The sequence below is a fragment of the Mustela nigripes genome, chromosome 10 (genome assembly GCF_022355385.1).
Source record: "Mustela nigripes isolate SB6536 chromosome 10, MUSNIG.SB6536, whole genome shotgun sequence".
NCBI lineage: Eukaryota > Metazoa > Chordata > Mammalia > Carnivora > Mustelidae > Mustela > Mustela nigripes.
This window is the reverse complement of record NC_081566.1, coordinates 1229719-1250379: the sequence shown is the minus strand read 5'-3', so window position 1 is coordinate 1250379 and position 20661 is coordinate 1229719. Positions and strand designations below refer to the sequence as shown.

The 20661-nt window shown below is 45.8% G+C and overlaps 1 protein-coding gene across 18 annotated transcripts in view; it reads left to right on the top strand.

Annotated features, from left to right (window-relative positions):
* Positions 1-20661, top strand: part of LOC132025321 (uncharacterized) — a 317882-nt gene that overhangs the window by 20203 nt on the left and 277018 nt on the right. The window contains exon 5 of one of the 18 annotated variants that reach the window (XR_009406542.1): positions 6963-7221. The exons of the other annotated variants lie outside the window; for them this stretch is intronic. The gene's annotated coding sequence lies outside the window, so the exon portion shown is untranslated. The remainder of the gene's footprint in view (positions 1-6962; positions 7222-20661) is intronic. 18 annotated transcript variants of the gene reach the window in all.

Sequence of the window (20661 nt, the reverse complement as noted above, 5' to 3'; positions counted from 1 at the left end):
CAGGTCTGTGAATCGCCAGGTTTCCACACTTCACAGCACTCACCACAGCACGTGCCCTCCCCAATGTCCATAACCCCGCCCCCCTCTCCCTGTCAATACACATCTTTAAGACAACATCTTTGTTCATGTCCTTTATTATGGAGGCAGATTTCTGAAGTGGAATTGCTCGGACAGAGGGTTCTTACTTTAAGGCTCTTGATATACATCTTCAAACTGCCCTGAAGAAAAGTGGTACCCCTATCTGTGAGTTATTTTTTTCCCTTGCACTCCAGTAACCATGCCCATTTAAAATATTTATTTATTTATTTATTTATTTATTTATTTATTTATTTATTTCAGAGAGAGAGCGCGACGGCATGGGGCTAGGGAGGGCCAGAGGGAGAGGGAAAGAGAGAATCTCAAGCAGACTCCTCAGTGAGCACAGAGCCCCACGCAGGGCTGGATCCCTGAGATCATGACCCCAGCCAAAATCAAGAGTTGGATTCTCAACCGACTGAGCCAGCCAGGCGCCCCATGCCCGTTATTTTTGAAGACATTATTTTTAGAGGAGTTTTCGGTTCGTAGCACAAGTAAGAGGAAGGTACAGAGATTCCTGTACGCTCTCTGCCCCCAGGCATGCCCATCTCCCTGCAGAGTGCTAGGTGTGTTACAGCCGCTGAAACTGTACTGACACATCACAGCCGCTCCCAGTCCCTAGCTTTCCTTGGGGTGCACTGTGGCATCTGTGGGTTCTGTGGGTTTGGACAGGTAGATAATGGCATGTCTCCGTCATGTAGTATCAGACAGCGTGTTCTCACTGCCCTGAAGTCCTGTGCTGTGCCTGTTAATCTCTTCTCTCACCTCCATTCCTCCACCAACTCCTGGATCTCTTCACTGTCTCTGGAGTTTCTCCTTTTCCAGAATGTCATATAATTGAAATCACACAGTAGGAGGCCTTTTCAGACTGGCTTCTTTCACTTAGTAATGTACATTTGTGGTTTTTGTATGTCTCTTCTTGGCTTAATAGTTCATTTCTTTTTAGCGCTGAATACTGTTCCATTGTCTGGACGCCTCACTGTTTTTTTGTCCATTCGCCTACCAGAGGGCATCTGGGTTTGCTTCCAAGTGCTGGCCATTACGGAGAAAGCTGCTGTCAAGTCTGTGCGTGCAGGGTTTTGTGTGGATGTAAGTTTTCAGTTCCTTTGGGTAAATACCAAGGAGCTCCACTGCCAGGTCATGTGATAAGAATAAGTTTAAGTACAAGTATACTTAAATAGGTATAAGTTTTGTAAGACACGGTCAAGCTGTCTTCTGCAGGAGCTGTGCTACTTCGATTCCCAGCTGCAGTGAATGGGAGTGTCTGTTGCTTCACGTCCTTTCCAGCTCTCGGTGTGGTCAGTGTTCTGGAATTTCGCCACTCTGATAGGTGTGTAGTGACACCTGATTGTTATTTTACTCTGTATTTCCATGATGACAGACAACATGACATATATTTTCATAGGCCTATTGTCTGGTGAGGTGTCTGTTAAGGTCTTGGCCCATTGTTTTATTTGGGTTGTTTGGGGTTTTGTTGTTGTTGAGTTTTAAAAGTTCTTTGTATATTTTGTATAATAATTCTTTGTCACATGTGTCTTTTGCAAATATTTTCTCTCAGTCTGTGGCTTGTCATCTCATTCCTTGACAGTATCTTTTGAAGAGCAGACATTTTTCACTTGAATGCAGCTCAGCTTGTCAGCTTTTACTTTCATGGGTTGTGCCTTTGGTGCTGTATCTAAAAAGTCATCTCTATGCCCTGCGCCATCTTAGGTCTTCTCCTACATGGTTTTCTAGGAGCTTGATAGTTTGCTGGTTTCCATGTAAGTCTCTGATCTAATCTGAGTTAATTTTTGGGAAGGGTGTAAGATCTGTGTCTGGATTTGTTGTTTTGCATATGAATGTTCAGTTCCAGTACTGTGTGTTAAAAAGACTGTCCTTGCTCAAATTGCTTTGTCTTTGCTTTTTTGTCAAAGACCAGTTGACTGTTACTGTGTGTGCCTATTTCTACCCTGTCCAATTAACAGATCTATTTTCTCTTCTTTTATTAATATCACATTGTCTTGATTATTATAGTATATTAGGAATTGAAGGCATCCCATAGCATTATGGGAATCCGAATTCCTTTTTTTCCTTCAACATTGTGTTGGCTATTATGAGCTTTTTGATATAAACTTTAGAATCATTGTCAATGTCTGCAAAATAGCTTGCTGGGATTTTGAGATTGCATCGGATCTACAGACGAAGCTAGGAAGAATTGATATTTTGACAATATTGATTTCAACTGTTTCATTCTTCTTTCATTACTGTCATCAAAGTTTTGTGGATTTCCTCATACACATCTCGTACACATTTTTTAAGAGTCAGACCTAAGCATTTCATTTTGGAGGGTGGTAATGCAAATGGTATTGTGGTGTTGTTGTTTTTTTTTCCCTTTGCCTCAGGAGATATATAAAGACAAAATGTCTTTATGACAAATGTCAAAGCAATTGTTGCCTGTTCTCTCTTCAAGGAGTTTGGTGGTTTTAGGTCTCACATTTAGGTCTTTAATCCATTTTGAGTCTATTTTTGTGTGTGGTGAAAGAAAGTGCTCCAATTTCATTGTGTTGCATGTGGCTGTCCAAGTTTCCCAGCGCCATTTGTTGAAGGGACTGTCTTTTTCCCACTGTGTATTAATTCTTCCTTTCTCAGAAATTAATTGGCCATATATTTGTAGGTTTATTTCTGGGTTTTCTAATCTGTTCCCTTGATCTATGTTTCTATTTTTATGCCAGCACCATACTATTTTGATTATTACCACTTTGTCATATAGTTTGAAATCTGGAATTGTATTACCTCTAGTTCTGTTTTTCTTTTTCAAGATTGGTTAACTCTTCAAGTTCCTCTGTGGAGCCATGCTAATTTTAGGATTGTTTGTTCTAGTTTTGTGGAAAATGCTATTGGTATCTTTATGGGGATCATATTAAAACTGTAGATTGCCTTGAGTAGTATAGACATTTTAATAATATTTGTTCTTCCAGTCCATGTGCATGGAGTATCTTTTCATTTCTTTGCATTGTCTTGAATTTCTTTCATCAGTGTTTTATAGTTTTCAGAGTAAAGACTTTCGCCTCTTCAGTTAAGTTTGTTCCTAGATACGTTATTGCTCTTGATGCAGTTGTAAATGGGATTGTTTTTCTTAATTTCTCTCTCTCTTGCTTCGTTATTAGGGTATGGGACTGCAAAAGATTTCTGTACATTGATTTTGTACCCTGCGGCTTTACTGAATTCATTTATCTGTTCTAGATTTTTTTGGTGGAGTCTGTAGGGTTTTCTACATATAGTATCATGTCATCTGCAAATAGTGAGAGTTTTACTTTTTCCTTACTTATTTGGATGCCTTTATTTCTTTATTTTGTCTAATCACTGTGTCTAGGACTTCTAGTACTATGTTGAATAAAAGTGTGAAAATGTACATCCTTGTCTTGTTCCTGAATTTAGGGGAAAATGGTATCATGTTTTTTATTTCAAATTTCACTTTTTCTTTGCTGGTATATAGGAAAGTGATTGACCTTCATGTATTAATCTTGTGTCCTATGATCTTGCTATAATCACTTTTTTGGTTTCCATTTTTGTTTTTGTTGTTGTCATTGGTGCATTTGGATTGTCTACGTAGATGACCGTGTTGTCTGCCAACAAAGACCAGTTTACTTCTTCCGTCCAAATCCGTACACCTGCCATTTCCTTTCCTTGTCTTCTTGCCTTAGACAGTACTTTCGGTTCCATATCAAATGCATTCTTTTTCCTACTAGCAGTTTATTGAGATATAATTGACATAGAATTCACTCATTGTAAGTGAACAGTTCAACTGTTTTAAGTAAATCTGTAGTTATGCAACCACCACCACCATCCAGTTTTAGAGCATTTCTATCTCCCCACATTTCCCTTGGAATCTTTGGAAGTTTGCTTTTCTTATTGAGGTATCATCGAATGCAGTGAAATGGCTACACTCTAGGTATACCTACGATCAATCGATTTTGCATATCAAGACGCAGAGCATTTCAGTCATCCCAGAAATCTTCCTTGTGCCCTTTCCCAGTCAACTTTCTTTAATCACTGCCCCCACCAAAAGCAAATACTGATTTGATTTTCATCACTGTCGATTTCTAGAATGTCATATAAATGAAGTATAATATTTTTGAAACTTACCCAGGTTGTTTCAGATATCTGTAGTTTTTTACCTTTTTATTGCTGAGTACTTTCCCAATGTTTTCTATCACAGCTTGTTAGTTCATTCTCGTGTTCATGAACTCTGGCTTGTTTCCAGTCTTTGCTTATCTGCAAAGCTGCTGTGGAAATTCTTATACAAGGCTTTTTTTGTAGACAAATATATTTCTTTTTCCTGGTTAAATAGCTAGGAGGAGAATTGCTAGGTCATAGAGTAGATGTTCATTTTAAGTTCCTATGAAACTGCTAAAATGTTTTCTGAAATGGTCATACCAAATTACACACTTGTCAGAGTCCTGCTGATTCCAATTCCTTTTCAGTATTTGTTACTTTAAATCTTTTAAACTTTAGGCATTCTACTGTGTGTTTGGTGGGATATCATTGTGGCTTTAAATTATCTTTAAAAATGGTACCACATTTAGGGCACCTGAGTGGCACAGTCTGTTAAGCATCTGACTCTTGGTTTCAGCTCAGGGCATGATCTCAGGGTCTTTAAATCAAGCCCTGCATTGGGCTCTGAGCCCAACATAGAGTCTGCTTAAGATTCCTCCCTTCTCTCTCCTCCAACCTACCTCCCATGCATTTTCTTTCTCAAATAAATAAATATTTTTAAAAATGACTTCCAGTAACTTGATTACCAGGGAGGTTGACTAATTTTTATGCTTGTTGGCCATTAGATTTACCCAATTCTCTTCCTAAGTGCAAATATCCATGAAAGCCTAGCGCCCCTGAAATAGTAAGAAACGTCAGAAAACACTGGTCTCTTTTAAGATCAATGTCTTATTTGCAGATTATCTCTAGACTTCAAACACATGGACCAGTCCTGGCTTTTAATGTTGAATTATCTCTTTCAAATTCATTTCACATTCAATAAGGAAGGGACACAAGTTTAACTATCCTTTTAAAGTTTTTTTTTTTTTAATTTTTATTTTATTACCTAACAAATGAGGCTAAGTAGATGAAGTGTTATGGGACCAGTTATGTAACTAGTACGTGGGGCATAATGTTTAAACCTTTTGTTGAATGATAGAATAAATGAATAAACGAAAGATCCAGAATCTGGGGCTCCTTCTGCTTCTGCTACAGCTTCTCTTGTTTCCATTTGTGCTAGGTTGTCTTTCTAGTTTTTCCCTGATGGGGTTTCGGTAAGAGGTGGTAATGTGGCCTTAGAACATAGCATACCTGGGGTCGAGAGCAGTTGGAGGAAGTCGGAGTTACTGTTGTTGTAAGTGGTCCTAAAGCCTTTTTGGGAAGAGTCATAGACTAGAACACAATGCACAAGACAGAAAAATCCTGGTTGTGGCCCCACAGCACAAGGCTGACTGGGGAGAGAGCGAGCCAGTCACAGGAACAGTAAGAGCTCTGGTCCGTGGTCCAGACAGTGCTCACAGGAGGAGTCATTAAAGCCAGCGGGGAATACTTTGTGCAATTGGGGCCCTAGAAGAATCTAGGACTGAACTAAAAGTACTGCAGAAGACTAAGAAAATACAGATGGGCAAAAGGAAAAAACTGAACAGGAGCAGAAAGGATCCAAACAGATGCAGCAGCGCAGGACAAGCACAGGAGTGGACGGCACGAGCAAATGCCTGAGTGGGAGCTCAGTGCGCTGTCCGCGAGGCAGTGCAGCAGGGATGGGGCAGAAGGTGCACATCCTGGAGAAAGGCAAGCACCAGGCTGGCGGGGAAGTGTGGGCCACATTATAAAGGACGACAGTTAGATGCCAGGCTATACAGCTGGAGGTTTTTATGTAGCTAGTTAGGGACCTTTGCGGCTTCTCCAGAGGGGAGCAGTAAGATGAAAACCTCTGTGCTGGGATTAGTTTGGTGATTTTTCAGGCTGTGTGGGAAATAGGAGAGACTACAGTTGAGGAGATTCTGTGATAACCTCTCAGAAATGCTTTCTCTGAAATGGGAAGAATTTCTCCACCTTCCAAAGATTAAAATCAAGATGTTCAAATATTCTTCTTCACATTAAATGCTTGTACCTCCTGAGCACAGCCTTCTCCCAAGTTTTGCCTTCCTTGAAGATGACAGGTTATACAGAATTCAGACTTCATAGGACAATCAAGTTGTTGTTTCCTAATTGAGCACATACTTCGCAGATGTCTCGCAAAGCATGGCCAAGAGCTGGTGTGGAGCTTCTGTAACAGGTCCTAGGTCCAGCAGCTAGCATTTCTGCAGGGGTTTTTAACACTTTTACAAAGTGTTTGTAGTCCATCACCTCAGGGGGCTCCAGAACATAATTTTATTGATGAGAAAACTGATTTTGTGCAAGGTAGATAATTTTGCCGATGTCACAGAGTTAGAAAAAGGTAAAGCCAGGACACTGTTTTAAGAGAACAGCTAAATTTATCAGAATTGAACATAGCACATTTCTGGAATCTGATTTAATAGGAAACATGGTTTAATTTTAAAATATCAAACGCAAAGGATCTCTGATGAATGCAACTTTTGGAAGAAGCAAGTTTCCCTGGAACACTCATTGAAGTCTGATCTTTCTTCCTTTGGCCGTTATATTGCTGGTGGTGTTTCTTTCTGATAATAGCTAAAATACTACCACCAGCAGCACAACCACTTTTTTTTTTTTTTTCTGATCATGTTACAAATGCCACCACTTCTAGTTGTATTAGTGGCTCATCATAGATCCCACCGTGAATATAATAATACCAACATTCCTGGAGGGCTCATGTGTGAGACACTGTGCTGAAAACATTGCCTGTCTCACCTCATTTGTTTCCTTCCCAGACCCTGGAAGGAAGGAACTACCATGATGGTTATCTCCATTTTACAAAATGAGAAAACTGAGGCATCGTCAGAGAGGCCAAGAGCCTTTGCAAGTTCATTCAGCTAAGAGGTGGGGGAGCCAGCAATCCAGGCCAGGTTTGTCCTGCTGGAGAATCTTAACCATTGAGGAATAAGATGAAGACATTCTCTGGTCTCGTATCCCAGGAAGATTCTGGACAGCCTGTCAAGAGCCAGTGGTTCTTAAGAACTTTCCTGTCTGGTGAGTGACAAGGCCTGAGCAGCTCCGCCAGCAGCCAGTCCCTGGGAGAGAGCTGGCATTTTACTCAGCCTGTTCTGTCTGTTTTCTGTCCCCTTCTCTTTGCCAATATAAATTAGTGCCAATGAAAGAATCACAGGATTGTGGAAGACATGCCAATAAATCTGCTATAGGAAAGTATCCTTAATAGTAATACTCTGTCCTTGACGCGTGGGATCTGAACATCTTCACAGAGCAGCCTGGAGGTACTGGAGTCCCGCGTTTGTGCCGAGAGATTTCAGGGGTCAGGGGAAGAATGTGAAGCAGGGATGGGCTTCTCAAAGTCTCCCCAAGGTCATAAATCGAGGCTGATCACAAAGTTGTCATTGTCAGGCTATGTTTGTGGTAAGTGAAGACACTCACAAGGCATGGGCCAGGCCCTGGGGAGAGTCTAGAGTGAAAACTAGACTCTAGACTCTGCCAAGCCCAAAACAGAGAAAGGCAGTGGGGAATGTGGTTAGATGCATGGATTCCAGAACTGGAAGCATTGGCTGAAGGTTAGATAATTAAATGGCTCTATGCCTCAAATTCCTCATTTGCAAGATGGGCCTAATGTAGTCCGGTTGTGCCAGATTATGGTGAGGATGGTGAGACTGTGCTGGAAGGAGGCTGAGTAAAGGGGCCATGCCTTCCCAGTCGATGGTAAATAACACGTGTGAAACTCCAGTACGAACCAACCTCCTTTAGCATAAGCTGTTGGTTTCTAAAAAGAGAGGCATCCTGATGTTATGGGGAAAAGCCATTACTGAACACCTAGACTGCGGTTTGGGTTTGGGTTAGGTTGAATTATATACTATTGTTTCCAGTTGGTAAGTGGAAATGTGGAGATGCAAGTATTTTGCTCAAGATCAGGGGGAAAACCATCATTTTACGTGAGGTCTGTCTGACTTTCAAGGGTTTCTGCCATATGGTATTCTTTCTGAGGCACACATTTTTCAGACATGAGATATAAACAGTTGAGATGTTTCTGTGAGTTAACACCTTAGCACCACCGAGTTCTGCTACTGCTCTGCTTGCTAGTGTCAGGACTCCAAGTCCACAAAAGTGGAAAATTCGAACGTCTATAGGTGCCAGACCGGGGTCTCTCACTGGATGTCGGTAAACTAGCAGGGTGTGCTGGATATTGAATAGCAGAGAAACCTGAGTCCAGGGGACCAGGAGACGACAGGGAGTGGTGAGGACTGGGACGCAGTGGCAAGTGCACGTCGGGCCAGAGTTGCAGCTACCACTCCATTCTAGCCCATTCTGCCATATTGGAAATGGTCAGATCTTGCAATATTTCCAGAGAAGATACACATCTAAACTTGTATGTGAACTTACATTAAATAGTTTTAATTAAACTTTTTATTTTGAAATAGTTGTACATTCACATGCAGTTGTTAAGAAATAATACAGAGAGCTCCTGTGTATCCTTTACCCAGTACCCCCAATGGTCGCATCTTGCAATGTTCTAACAGGGACTGACCCTGATACAATCAAGGTACAGAATATTTCCATCCTCGTAAGCATCCACGATAATGCCTCTTCTTGGCCAGTTACATTTCCCTCTCTCTCCCACCACCTCCCTGACCCTTGACAAACACTAATTTGTTCTCCACTTCTATGACTTTGACTTTTCTAGAACGTTATATAAATAGACTCATATGGTATTTGGGGATTTGCTGTTTGCACCCAGTTATCTGGTTATCCGGAGATTCATCTGGAAGGTTGCATGCATTGGTACTTTGTCCCGTTTTATTGCTGAGAGGTAGTCAGTGCAGCATGGTTTACCAGTTCATCCATCGAAAGACATCTGGGTCATTTCTAGTTTGAAACATTTATGAGTAAGACTACTTTAAACGTTCTTGTACAGGTTTTTGTGTGAACATAAATTTTCATTCCTCTGGGATAAATGCCCAAGAATCCAGTTGCTGGGTCATATGGTAATTGCATGTTTCGTTTTTTAAGGAACTGCCAAACTGCTTTCCAGAATGGCTTTAGCATTTTACATTCTCACTAGCAATGTATGAGTGACCCAGTTTTTCCACATCCTCACCAACATATAGGGTTGCCACATTTTTTTTTTTTTTACTTTAATCATTCTGATAGCTTTGCAGTGATATCTCCTTGTGCTTTTGAATTGCATTTCCCTAGTGGATGCTGATATTGAACATCTTTGCATGTGTTCGTCAACTGTACATGTTTGGTGAAAAATCTGTCCATGTCTTTTGCCCACTTTCAAGGTTGATTTTTCCCCCCTGAGTTCTGAGAGTTCTTTATTTATTCCAGATACTAGTTCTTGGTCAGATGTGTGATTTGCAGATATTTTCTCCCACTCTGTAGCTTGTCTTTTCATCCTCTTACCAGGATCTGCAGCAAAGTATTAAGAAATTTTAGTCAATTTATCAAGTTTTTCTTTTATGGATCATGCTTTTGTTATCAAATATGAGAACCCTTTGCCGAGTCTTAGATCCTAAAGCTTGTCTATGATTTTTAATGGTTTTATATTTACATTTCAGTCTGTGATCCGGTTTGAGCTAAATTCTACCATTTCTCCAGTACTATTTTTGAAAAGGCTATCATTCCTCCATGGAATTGCTTTTGTACCTTTATCAGAATATATTGAGCATATTTCTGTGGGTTGGTTTCTGAATTCTCTATTATATTGCACTAACCTATGTGTTTATCCATTTGCAAACTTGATTTATAGAGGTATTTTCTGATATCTTTCAATAGCATTGAGTAATTCTCAGTATACAAGTCCTGTGTATGCTTTATTAGACCCACATCCAGGTCTTTCTCTCCCCCTCACTGACCTTTCCTCTCTTCTTCCTCCCTCCCTCTCTTTCTTTTCTTTTCTTTCTTTCTTTCTTCCTTTCCTTTCCTTTCAACTACTGTAAAGGATACTGTATTTTTGATTCTGGTGTCCCCACGCCCATTGCTTGCATCTAGAAATATAATGGGATTTTCTACATTTATCTTGAATCCTAAGACCTTGCTGAATTCACTTAAGAATTCTAGAAGTTTGTGTTTTGTTTTGGTAGACTTCCTGGGATGTTCTATGGCAATCATGCCATCTGCCATCTGCTTTTAGTTTTAGTTCTTCTTTTCTGATCTGTACATCTTTTATTTCATTTGATTGCTCTATTGCACTGGCTGGAATGTCCAATATTATGGTGAGTGGTGTGGTGAGAAGGAAGCACCTTGCCTTGTTCCTGATTTTAGGGGTACGCATTCAGTCCTTTATCGTGAGGCATAATGTTAGTTTTGGTTCCTTGCAGAGGTTTGTGATCAAACTGAAAAACTTCCTCTCTGTTGCTATTTTTTGGCGTTGGGGGAGGTTGTTTCTGTCATAAGTAAGTGTTAAACCTTGTCAAATACTTTTTTACATCAATTAATAAGATCATACGATTTTTCTTTTTCATTAATATGATGGATTACATTGACTTTTTGAATAATGAAGGAGGCTTACATTCCTGAAATAAACCCATTTGCTCATACTTTAGGATTCTTTTCATATATTGCTGAGTTCTGTTTGCTAATATTTTGTTAGGGATTTTTGCATTTTGATTGCTGATGAATATTTTGTATTTGTGGTTTCCTTTTTTTTTTTGGTACTGTCTTTGTCTAGCTTTAGTGTCAGAGTAACACTAGCTTCATAAAATGAATTGAGAAATGTTCCCTCCTCTTCTGTTTTCTGAAAGAGAATGTATAGAATGTTTGTTTATTTTTTAAGGTTTGATACAATTCTCCAGGAATACCATTTGGGCTGGGAGAGTTCTCTTATTTTTAAAAAACTACTGAGCACATTTCCTAAAGAATGATAAAGCTGTCGGACCCTCCAACATTCTACAGCTATAAAACATCCTCATAACACTATTCAGCTGCAAACAAGTCTACCTTTCATGAGAAGGAGAAATGGGAATGAAAATGACAATTCCAAGGTAGAGCTGTGAGCTCAGGGAATGGAGCCATTAGCCATAGAGGCCTTGAAACCTACAAAATTTGCCCAGCTGGATCTCAAAATTCACTGGGCCTGGTAACTCCTGTCTTCCTTCCATTTTTCTTTTTGAGTGGGAATTCCATAATTTGCTATCTTATGCCTGCCTTTCCAGGGAGAGGCAGTTTCCCCAGGCTGGATCATAATAAAAGTCTTCCCATCGCTGTTTAAATGACTTAGATGGAAATTTGAGCTGACGAGAATTTGGACTTTGAGTTTATGCTGTAACAGAGTGAGACTTTAGAGGACCTCAGGATGGGGTGAATACATTTTGCACATGGGATGGTCCTGAATCTTTGGGAGCCAGGAGGCAGACTGCAGTAGGCAGAGCAGTGGCCCCTCAAAGAAGTCTACATCCTAATCCCCAGATCTTGTGAATATGTTACCTTACAGGGCCAAAGGTCCTTCACAGATGTGATTAAGGATTCTGAGATGGGCAGATTAACCTGGCTTCCCTCGGTGGGCCCAGTATGACCACATGGGTCCTTGTATGTGAGAAAGAGAGACAGGAGAGTCAGTACCAGAGTGAAGCAATGAGACAGGCCAGTACAGATGGTGATGACTGAAGATGAGGGAACGGCCACAGGCCAAGGCACGAGGGCAGCCTCAGGAAGCTGGAAAAGGCAAGGACACGGATTCCCCACCAGAGCCTCCATAACGTGACTTAGCTGTGACACTCTTTGATTCTGGCCCAGGGAGACCCGTTCCAGACTTCCAACCTCCATAACTCTAAGATGATGAATCTGTTTTGTTTCAAGGTACTAAGTTGGTGATCATTTGCCACAGTGGCAGTAAGAAACTAGTGCAAGTACACTGAGCTTTCAATTTTGAGGACTGTAGCTTTCAATTCTAAAATGGCCATTTGGTTCTTTTTTATGGCTTACTGAGGCTTTCTATATTTTAATTTGTTTCAAGCATGTTCACAGTTACTTGTTGAAGCATTTGTGTCTTACATATCTGCCCTCTCTATGTTGGCATCTGTTGAAGGTTTTTTTTTTTTTTTTTTTTTTTTTCATTCCCTTTGAGACCCTCCTGGTTTGGGGGTGATGAGTGACCTTTGATGGGAAAGAGAACATTTTTGTATTGTGTTAGGAGGCTCTGGATTTTTATTTAAGCCTACTCTTTTATCTGACCTCTGCTGACACCATTCTGGCAAAGGAAGTGGACTGCTTTCAGGCAAATGTAGGAGGCCAGGTTTGTCTAGGTTCACCACTTGGCCTCCTTTGACACTCAAGTGGTGGGAGGTAGGGAGGCTCCCCTTTGAGGAATGGTAGCTATGCCTCATTACTGCTTGATAGGTTCCCCATGAGGGCGGGAGGTTAGGGTTGCCTACCAGTCATAGTGGATGAAAATCTCTACTTGGCTCTCTCTGATCCGCCCCCCCCCCCCAGTGGGGTGGTTGGGGCACCTCAATGTAGCCTCACAACAGTGGAGATCAAGACCTCCCACTTGCAGGTACGGGAGGGGTCACTGATCTTTTTCTTAATGTTTGGCTGGAGTAGAGCCGTTATTGTTTAAACATTTTCTATATTGTTGGGCTGCCCTTTATCTGTCGTTGTGTCATTCAGGCTTCACAAAGCAGGCTTTTCTTGGGGGTTTTGTTATCGGCACCTGTTATGAACACCAGCATTTCTAGATTACAGGCTTAATTGCAAGTCTGGGATACGTGAGCCCAAAAGAAAATTCAAGAAACTCACGATTGTGCTGTTTCTCAGGTCCTGAGGGTCCTATCTAGTCTGGCTTCTCGTCTTTACTTTTTAGAGCCTTCTGTTTGTTTTACAATGTCCAAGGTTTAGTTGTACCTAGTGGGAGGAGTAGAATAAGTCTACTCCAGCTTTCTGGAAGTGAAAATCTCTCCTAATTTTTTAATGTTGGTAACTTGTTAAAAATAAAAGTAACACATTTTGGGAAGAGATGTTAAAGAAAAACAGTCTATTTGGTCCTGGGCTGTCTGTTTGTGATCTCTACCTTCAAAGAAAGAAACTGAAGGACTAGAAATGTTAGCCTGTGTGTGTGTGTGTATACCCATGGTGGTGATGTATGGTGGGCAAAGGGAGGGATGAGAGAAAGAGAACTTTAGAGGTTGGAGTTCATGGAGGCAGGGAAAGCTGAGAGGTCAGGCTGCTCTAAAACACAGACCATAGCAGGCCTGTGGAGGGGAGCTCCTGGCTTCTGAGAGGACCTCTCAGCTTCAAGGTCCCTGTGTTCACATTTGCTAGAGGTACTGCTTTGGAATTTATTCTTTAGTTACCAACTTAAAATAACGTGGTTTTTTTGGATTATAAAATTAATACAGTTTCATGTTGAAAAAAAAAAAAAAGCAAAAAACGCAGACAAGGAAAAAGAAGGAAATCCCCTCCCCCAAGCCTTTATTCAGAAACGACTCTGAATATTTTGGTGTGTTTCCATCCAGTCTTTTAATCTATCCATCCATCAATATGAATAAATTTGTGGCTATTCTTTTTATATATTTTTAACCATTTCCCTCCCTTCCCTTGTCCCTGAATAATTTGGAAGCCAAGCTTTTGATAACTATATTGTGTTCAGTTATTTAAAATTTAGCAACATTTCTCTCTTTGTTGAATGTTTTATTGTTTATAATTTCTCATTATTAGAAGTAATGCTTTGATCAGAAAGCTTGGCCACATGTCCTTTTAATTCCTAGAAATGGCAATACTTGAGCAAAGAGTATTTAAGAATCTTGATTTGTATCTTCAACTTGTTCTCCTTAAAGACTACCAATTTATAATTCCACCTCCAAGATTAGAAAATTCTTGCCTCACTAGTCTCCTAGGCACCGAATATTATCATTTCAAAACTCTTTGCGAATTTGAAGGCAAAAAGGTCCCTTATTGCCATCTAATCTGCATTTATTTTATTCCTAATCATTTTAAACATCTTTTTTGTCTTTAAAATTTTTTTTCTGTTAACTGCTTTTTGTTATTTGCCATTCTTTTTCTATTGCACTTTTCTTCTAAATGGTTGGTTTGTCACATGTGTTACAATGATATTTTTCTAGTGCATCATTGCCTTTTAATTTGTCTATGATAATAATTGCCATAAAGCAGTTTTCCAATTTCAAGTCTGTTATTCCTTTGAATCCAGCGAAGCCTTTGTGCTTAGAAAGGTCTTCTCTGTTGGTTCTATTTATCTATAGCTGCATAACAAATGACCCCAAAACTTAATGGTGTAAATTAAATCCCATTTTATAATTTTTGTAGGTTAGGAATCGGGTAGGCTCAGCTGGTAATTTTTCTGCTCCACCCAGTGTGGACAGAAGTTATTCAGAGTTCATCTGCTGGATGATTGACAGACTCCAAGATGGCATGACCCATTTCTGGAGCCTTGTGGGATGGCTGGAAGGCTTAGCTGGGACTGTCCCTGGAGTGCTTCCCTGTGGCCTGCCCTCCATGTAGCTGAGGGGTGCGTGCAGCTCAGGGACTCTAAACATGAGGGTCCCAGCAAACAATGGAAAAGCACAGAAGCCTTTTCTGACATAGTCTCAGATGTCAGCTGCTCTAGCAGAGTGGTTTCAAGCCTGCTCATATTCAGGTGGGCTTCGTGGGAGAGGTGTCCTGTTATTTGTGGCCATATCTTACTATTGCCAGTCTATCGCAAGATGAGTTAGAAGCAACTTACTTCTTCTTCTAGCTTGTTTATGCTTCTGTTCCTGCTTCTTTTTATTTTCGTACACATAAAATCCTTAATACACCTAGAAAATGTTTTTTATACAAAACTTACAATGGGATTCAAATTTGAATATTTCTCAGGGTGCCTGGGTGGCTCAGTCAGTTGCGCGTCTGACTCTTGGCTGCAGGGGCTTGGGGTCGAGCCCCGCATCCAGCTCCGTGTTTAGTGGGAATCTGCTTGGGATTCTCTCCCTCTGCCCCTCCCCTTGCTCATACTCTCTCTATAAAGTAAATAAATCTTTAAAAAAATCTTTTAAAATATTTCTCCCTCATGGTAAATGATTTCACTCTGGCGTTTTCTGGAGTAACCGCTCTCCACTGGCAGCTGAGTCTCGCAGGCCCGTGTGAGGCTGGTAGAGGAGGGCCGGGTCCACCGCCGACTCCTCTCGCTAAGGTAAGAGCAAGCCCGCTCGTTCGGTCCCGCTCTTCCGTCCGAAAAGCACCAGCCACACGGCGGACGCAGGGCCAGCGAGCGTGTCTCGCCGGAAGGGCCCCGCGACTCAGGGCTCCCGCTTTCAACCGACTCCTCACAGTGGGGGGCTCTGCCCCGCCGCGCTCTGGGCCTTGGCGGCCGCCCTGGGCATGTCCGGTGGTCCGAGGGGGAGTCCCGGGGAAGCTTCTGCCGTGAGGCCATGTGACCTCCGGGAAGAGCCGAGCTCGCTCCCGCTCGCGAGCCAGACAGGAGAGGCGACCGCAGCGCCGCGGGGTCGTTTCTCCGCAGCCGCCCGGCCCGCGCCTCCGGGGGCCCGTGCAGGGCCGGCCCCACCCCGGAGAGGCCTCTGCGGGGCCCGAGCTTCCTTTCGACGCCTCCGCTTCCGCCGCAGACAAACGCCGGGCTCGGGCGCCGGGCTCGGGGGGCTAAGCCTCTGCCCTCTGCCGGGGTCGTGACCCCAGCGTCCCGGATCGAGCCCCACGCTGGGCTCTCCGCGGGGAGCCTGCTTCCCTCGCTCCTCCTGCTCGCGCGCGCTCCCGCCAAACCAAGTGGATACAATCTTTCTACAAAAGAAAGGAAGGAAGCGGTGCGGGGCCGAGTCCTTCCGGGGGCCTCCGTGGGGCTCGCGGCTGCGCCTCCGTGTCGCCGTCGCGCGGCAGCTGCGGCCGTGCGCGTCGCGCGTCTTTGTGGCTCGCGTGGTCCACGCGTGCGCGGCCGCTCTGGGGGCCGCTGTCGTGCCGGGTCTGGTCACGAGGGGCCGGCGGCTCCGTGCGGTCTCGGACTCCCGCCGCGAGGCTCGTGAGGGCGCCGACCCTGGCGCTCGTCGGTCTCCAGACACGGAGCGACGCCCTGTCGCCGCCATCTGCACTCCTCACTGTGGCGGCTACTCCCGCGCAGCTGACCCCGGGGTCGCCGGAGACGACACCTGCGTGACGACACAGTCTTGTCCCGCAGGCACGTTCGCCACCAGCCCTCCTGGGGCTTCTCGCGCCGCGTCACCCTGCTCTGAACGGCTCGGGCTGCCGGAGGCGCAGCGGGGACGACCGCCCTCGACGTGGGCCCCCAGCGCCGCGTGCCTCAGGGGCGTTTTCTCCCGCGGCGCCCTGCAGCTCGGCTCTTCCGGAGGAAACCGCTTCTGCGGCGGAAGCCGGGGTCGCCGCCGGAAGCCGGGGTCGCCGCCGGAAGCCGGGGTCGCCGCCGGAAGCCGGGGTCACAGCCGGAAGCCGGGGTCGCAGGCGGAAGCCGGAGTCGCAGGCGGAAGCCGGGGTCCCAGCCGGAAGCCGGAGTCGCCGGCGGAAGCCGGGGTCGCCGCCGGAAGCCCGGGTCGCCGCCGCGCTCTGTGGAGAGCAGCAGCCGGAGCCGCAGATTTCGTGGACGGACAGCCGGGCTGCTCGCTGCTGCGGGGCCCGAGCGGCGGTGAGGGGTGAGGGTCCGGCCCGCCGCGACAGGGGCAGGGCTCGGGCGAGGACGGCCCGGGACGCGAGGAGACGAAGAACCCAGAGAAGCCTCCGGAGCTGCGCGCGCAGCTGCCGCTTAGCCCTTCGGAGAGCAGCGAGACGGCAGCGCGAGCTGCGGGCGCCGCGTCCTCCAGACTCCCGGGACCGTGAGCCGGATGGGACCGGCCGGCCTGAGCTTAGGGGGACGAGTAGTGAGGGACCCGGGAAGCGGCAGCTCACCCGCCAGGTGTCCGCGAGATGCAGGTCCTAGGGAGGGAGACCGAGGCATGTCTTCGGGATCCCACCATCGCGTAGCCCATTGCTTTGTGGAGAAGTGTGTGTTGTTCTTTTCAAACAAGGATTGAACGATGTTAAGATTTTCCAGAAGAACCTTTACGAGGCCCCGGCAGGGTCTCCGCGGAGCCGGGCGTGGCACTTCCTGCCCCGGAAGAGAGTATTGGATTCCCCGAGAGCGGCGTGGGTCCGTCACAGAGGGTCCGGGCCGCCTCCGAGTGGACATCGATCTGGAGGCGGGCGAGGGTCCGCACCCCGCGCCGGGCGACCCCGCGCCGCGGGAAGACGCAGGCCTGCTCCGGGCTTTGCCTGCGAGAAGGTTGTGCTGGAGCTGGCGGTGGCTTCAGCCGTGGGGAACGCTGGTTCGGAGTTCATGCTTCTGAACGCCCTTTTCTTCGGGTCAGACTGTAGCTCCAGGGAGGCACGGTCCGTTCCTGAAGTAGTTGATCGCCGCAGGAATGAGGCCGGTGCAGTTTAACTCGTCCTCGCCTTGAGACCAGCAAAGGGCCGTGTTCTCGGTTGCCGGCGCTGTTGGTTGCTGTGCGGACGCGGTCTCCCTCTTCCTCGCTGTCAGAACCCGAATTTTGGTTGCCCTTCTCTGAGCGGCTGTGTCCTTGATAGGAACCCCACGTCAGAGGGCGGATCTTCCTTGGTTTGGGTCCGTCCTGGTGGCCTTGCCTGGTCCAGGGATGGTTGAAGGATGGCTGGACGGTGCCAGTTCTGGCCAGCGAGACACAGGGGACGTCTGGTAGAGGGACACAGATAGGGAGATTCCCTTTTCCTCTTTCTGGAGATCGTTTACAGCACATGAGGCCTGACCTACGGCACATCTTGGGGCTGTGGGAGAAAGCTGCAGAAGAGCTCAGCCAGATGCGTGATGTGCGGGTGAATGCACCCGCTCGGAAACTGTCCCACCTCTGACCTTTACATGGTGCGCGGTGACACACATCCCTACTGTCTAGGGCCCTGGTAGATTTAGCTCTTCTGCCCTTGGCTGTCCAGAGCACGTTACCTAGCCTTTGTTTGGAAGGGGAGGTTGGTGCTGGGGGGTGAATCAAAGCTGAGAGCTCCGTCCTCTCTAACACATGATGGGAAGGGAAGCAGCTTTGTTTGACCGGTAGTTCTGGTAGGTCTGTCTCTGAAGAGTCTTCTCTGCTAACATTCCTCCGAGCCCTGGGACTGGGGGAAAACTATTTCCTGAGGTCGACTTGGTTCAAAAAGAGTTTACATTCCAGGAGTAGCGAAGAAGGGTTGTGTCCCACCTGAGAGGAGGCGCCAGTCTTTGTTGCTGCCTTCCTGCACACCAAGAAGAGGTTCCACCCAAGCGTTGACCGTCTGCGGCAGTTTTGCACAAACATGATTTCAAAGTGTGACTCTCATCTTGCCAGGTCAAAACTGAGGTGAGGGTCTAGCCAAGGATGGAGAATGTGCGCTAGCAGGCATAGAATGGGGCCGGAGCTCTGTATGTGGGTGCGGGAGCGAGCCAACAAGGATCTGTTAAACCCTGCGGAGCAGCGCGAGCTCCCTGCCTCGGAGTATGAGTTTTCCGTTTAATTGACACGCAGTGAGCACGTGTCCCGCCCCACGTGAGGTGCTGAGAAGGAAGGAAGCGTGGGCTTTGCCCACAAGGAGCAGTCAGTACACAGCCCCGCCTTTGGCTAAGCACCTTGACTCCCTGCCTGCCTGAGTCCCATCTTACACTCTGCTGGTTTGATGGCTCCTCCCACTCCTCAGTCATGACGTCACTGCCCCGGGAGCTCCCGCACTTGCCCCATATGATTTCCTTGTTCCAGATCAAGAAACACAGTAGTTGCATTCTGTGACGAGTCATCAAGAACCTGATGTGAGCCGGGTCAGGTGGGGCACACAAAGGCAAAGGGGATCCCCTACCTTGCAGGAAACAACAGCTCAGCTGGGGCTCTCGGATTTGCACAGTGAGGGAGCAAGCAGCTAGGTGACAAGCAGCATTTGAATAGTACAGACGACTCGTCACGTGTGTGTGGAGACCCTCTTTGTGTCAAGTACTGAATCAGGCCCCTGGGACCCAGGAACGCATGAGCCCAGCTCCCGCCCTTCCAGGAGCTGTCTGGAAAATAACGACACAGCAACATTCGTCATATCAAGTGACATGTACTGAGCACCAGTTGTCATTACGCATTTCTGGGTGCTCTTCCTGAGAGCTTACCTATTCCCTACCTCTATGGGGTAGACACTAAAATCCTCATTTTACTGATGAGGAGACAGAGCTATCCAGAGGCTAACTTTGCCAAGATCACAGAGTTAGTGTGAGAGGGAAGAGATTATGAAGAATCTGTTTATCAATATTAAATGTAATAAATCTGCATCTGGAAAAACTAGGCTCTTGAGGCAGACGAGGGAGGTGCGGCAGCGAAGGAACTGCAAGCCAACTGTGGCACAACACGTGGGGCAAGGTGCCTGCACATTCCTCAGCACGGCCGGGAACCCCCGAGCCCCAGTGATGTGGCCGCACGTCGTGTCCGACGCTATCGGATACACAGCACGCAGGACAGAAAACTGCGGTCGTCGGACGGCCTTCTGTCCACACCCGCTGAGCTGAGCTGAGGTCTGTTGAGGACACTTGGTTCTTGGGCACCTGGAATTCGAATCCCATGGAAAATTATGGTGGAAGCAGGGGTACGTCTCCCTAATTATGTAATCTAATTGAGGCCATAACAACAGCCAGGGAACGCCAGGAGGGCTGCCCGGCATCTTACTCTGGGCTCAGCCTCCCGGGAGCCTGCAGGTAGACTGAGGAGTGAGAAGGCAGATTCCGTCTGGGTCATCTTCTCCCAAGGCACTCAGATGCCTTCTGCTAGATCCCAGGTCATCTTCTCAAAATTACACAACCCTATTAGTCTTGGAGTTGTTGTGATATTGTGACTTAAAATAAATATGTATTTGCTCTTTGTTCCCTTTTCTGGCACAGAGCTCTGAAACCTTTGGAATTTCCTAAGTGGTAGGAGAGATTAAGGTGGGAAGGGTCTTTTGTTGTTCACAGCAATGCCTTTCAAGGACAGCAACTGAGTTTGTTAATGAGGTGAGTTTTAGAAAGCCCCTAGATAACTGCACAGTGGGGGCTGGTTTTCAGGACAATCCACCGTGGGATTAGAGGGCTGGAACTTTCAGTTCCCCCTCTGCCAGGGCAGAGGGGAGTGGCTGGAGGTCGAATCAACCACTGACGGCCAATGATTTAATCAATCTTGCCCATGTAATGAAGCCTCCATAAAATTCCCTGAGTGTAGGATTCAGAGAGCTTCCCTGCTGGTGAAGAAGAATGCATCTACATGCCAGGAGGCTGGCGTAGCCCAGACTCCACAAGGACAGGCAGAAGCAGATGTGCAAGGACCCCTCTGGACCTCGCCCTATGTATCTCTTCATATGGCTGTTTGTTCATTTGTATCTCTCAGTATCCTTTGTAATAACTTATAGGAAACCGTGTTTTGTTGTTGTTGTTTCAGCTCTGTCAGCCGTTCGAGAAAATGATCAAGCTTGGGGTTGAAGGTCATGGGAATCTCTTGAGTTATAGCTGGCCAGAATACTGGAGATGACCTG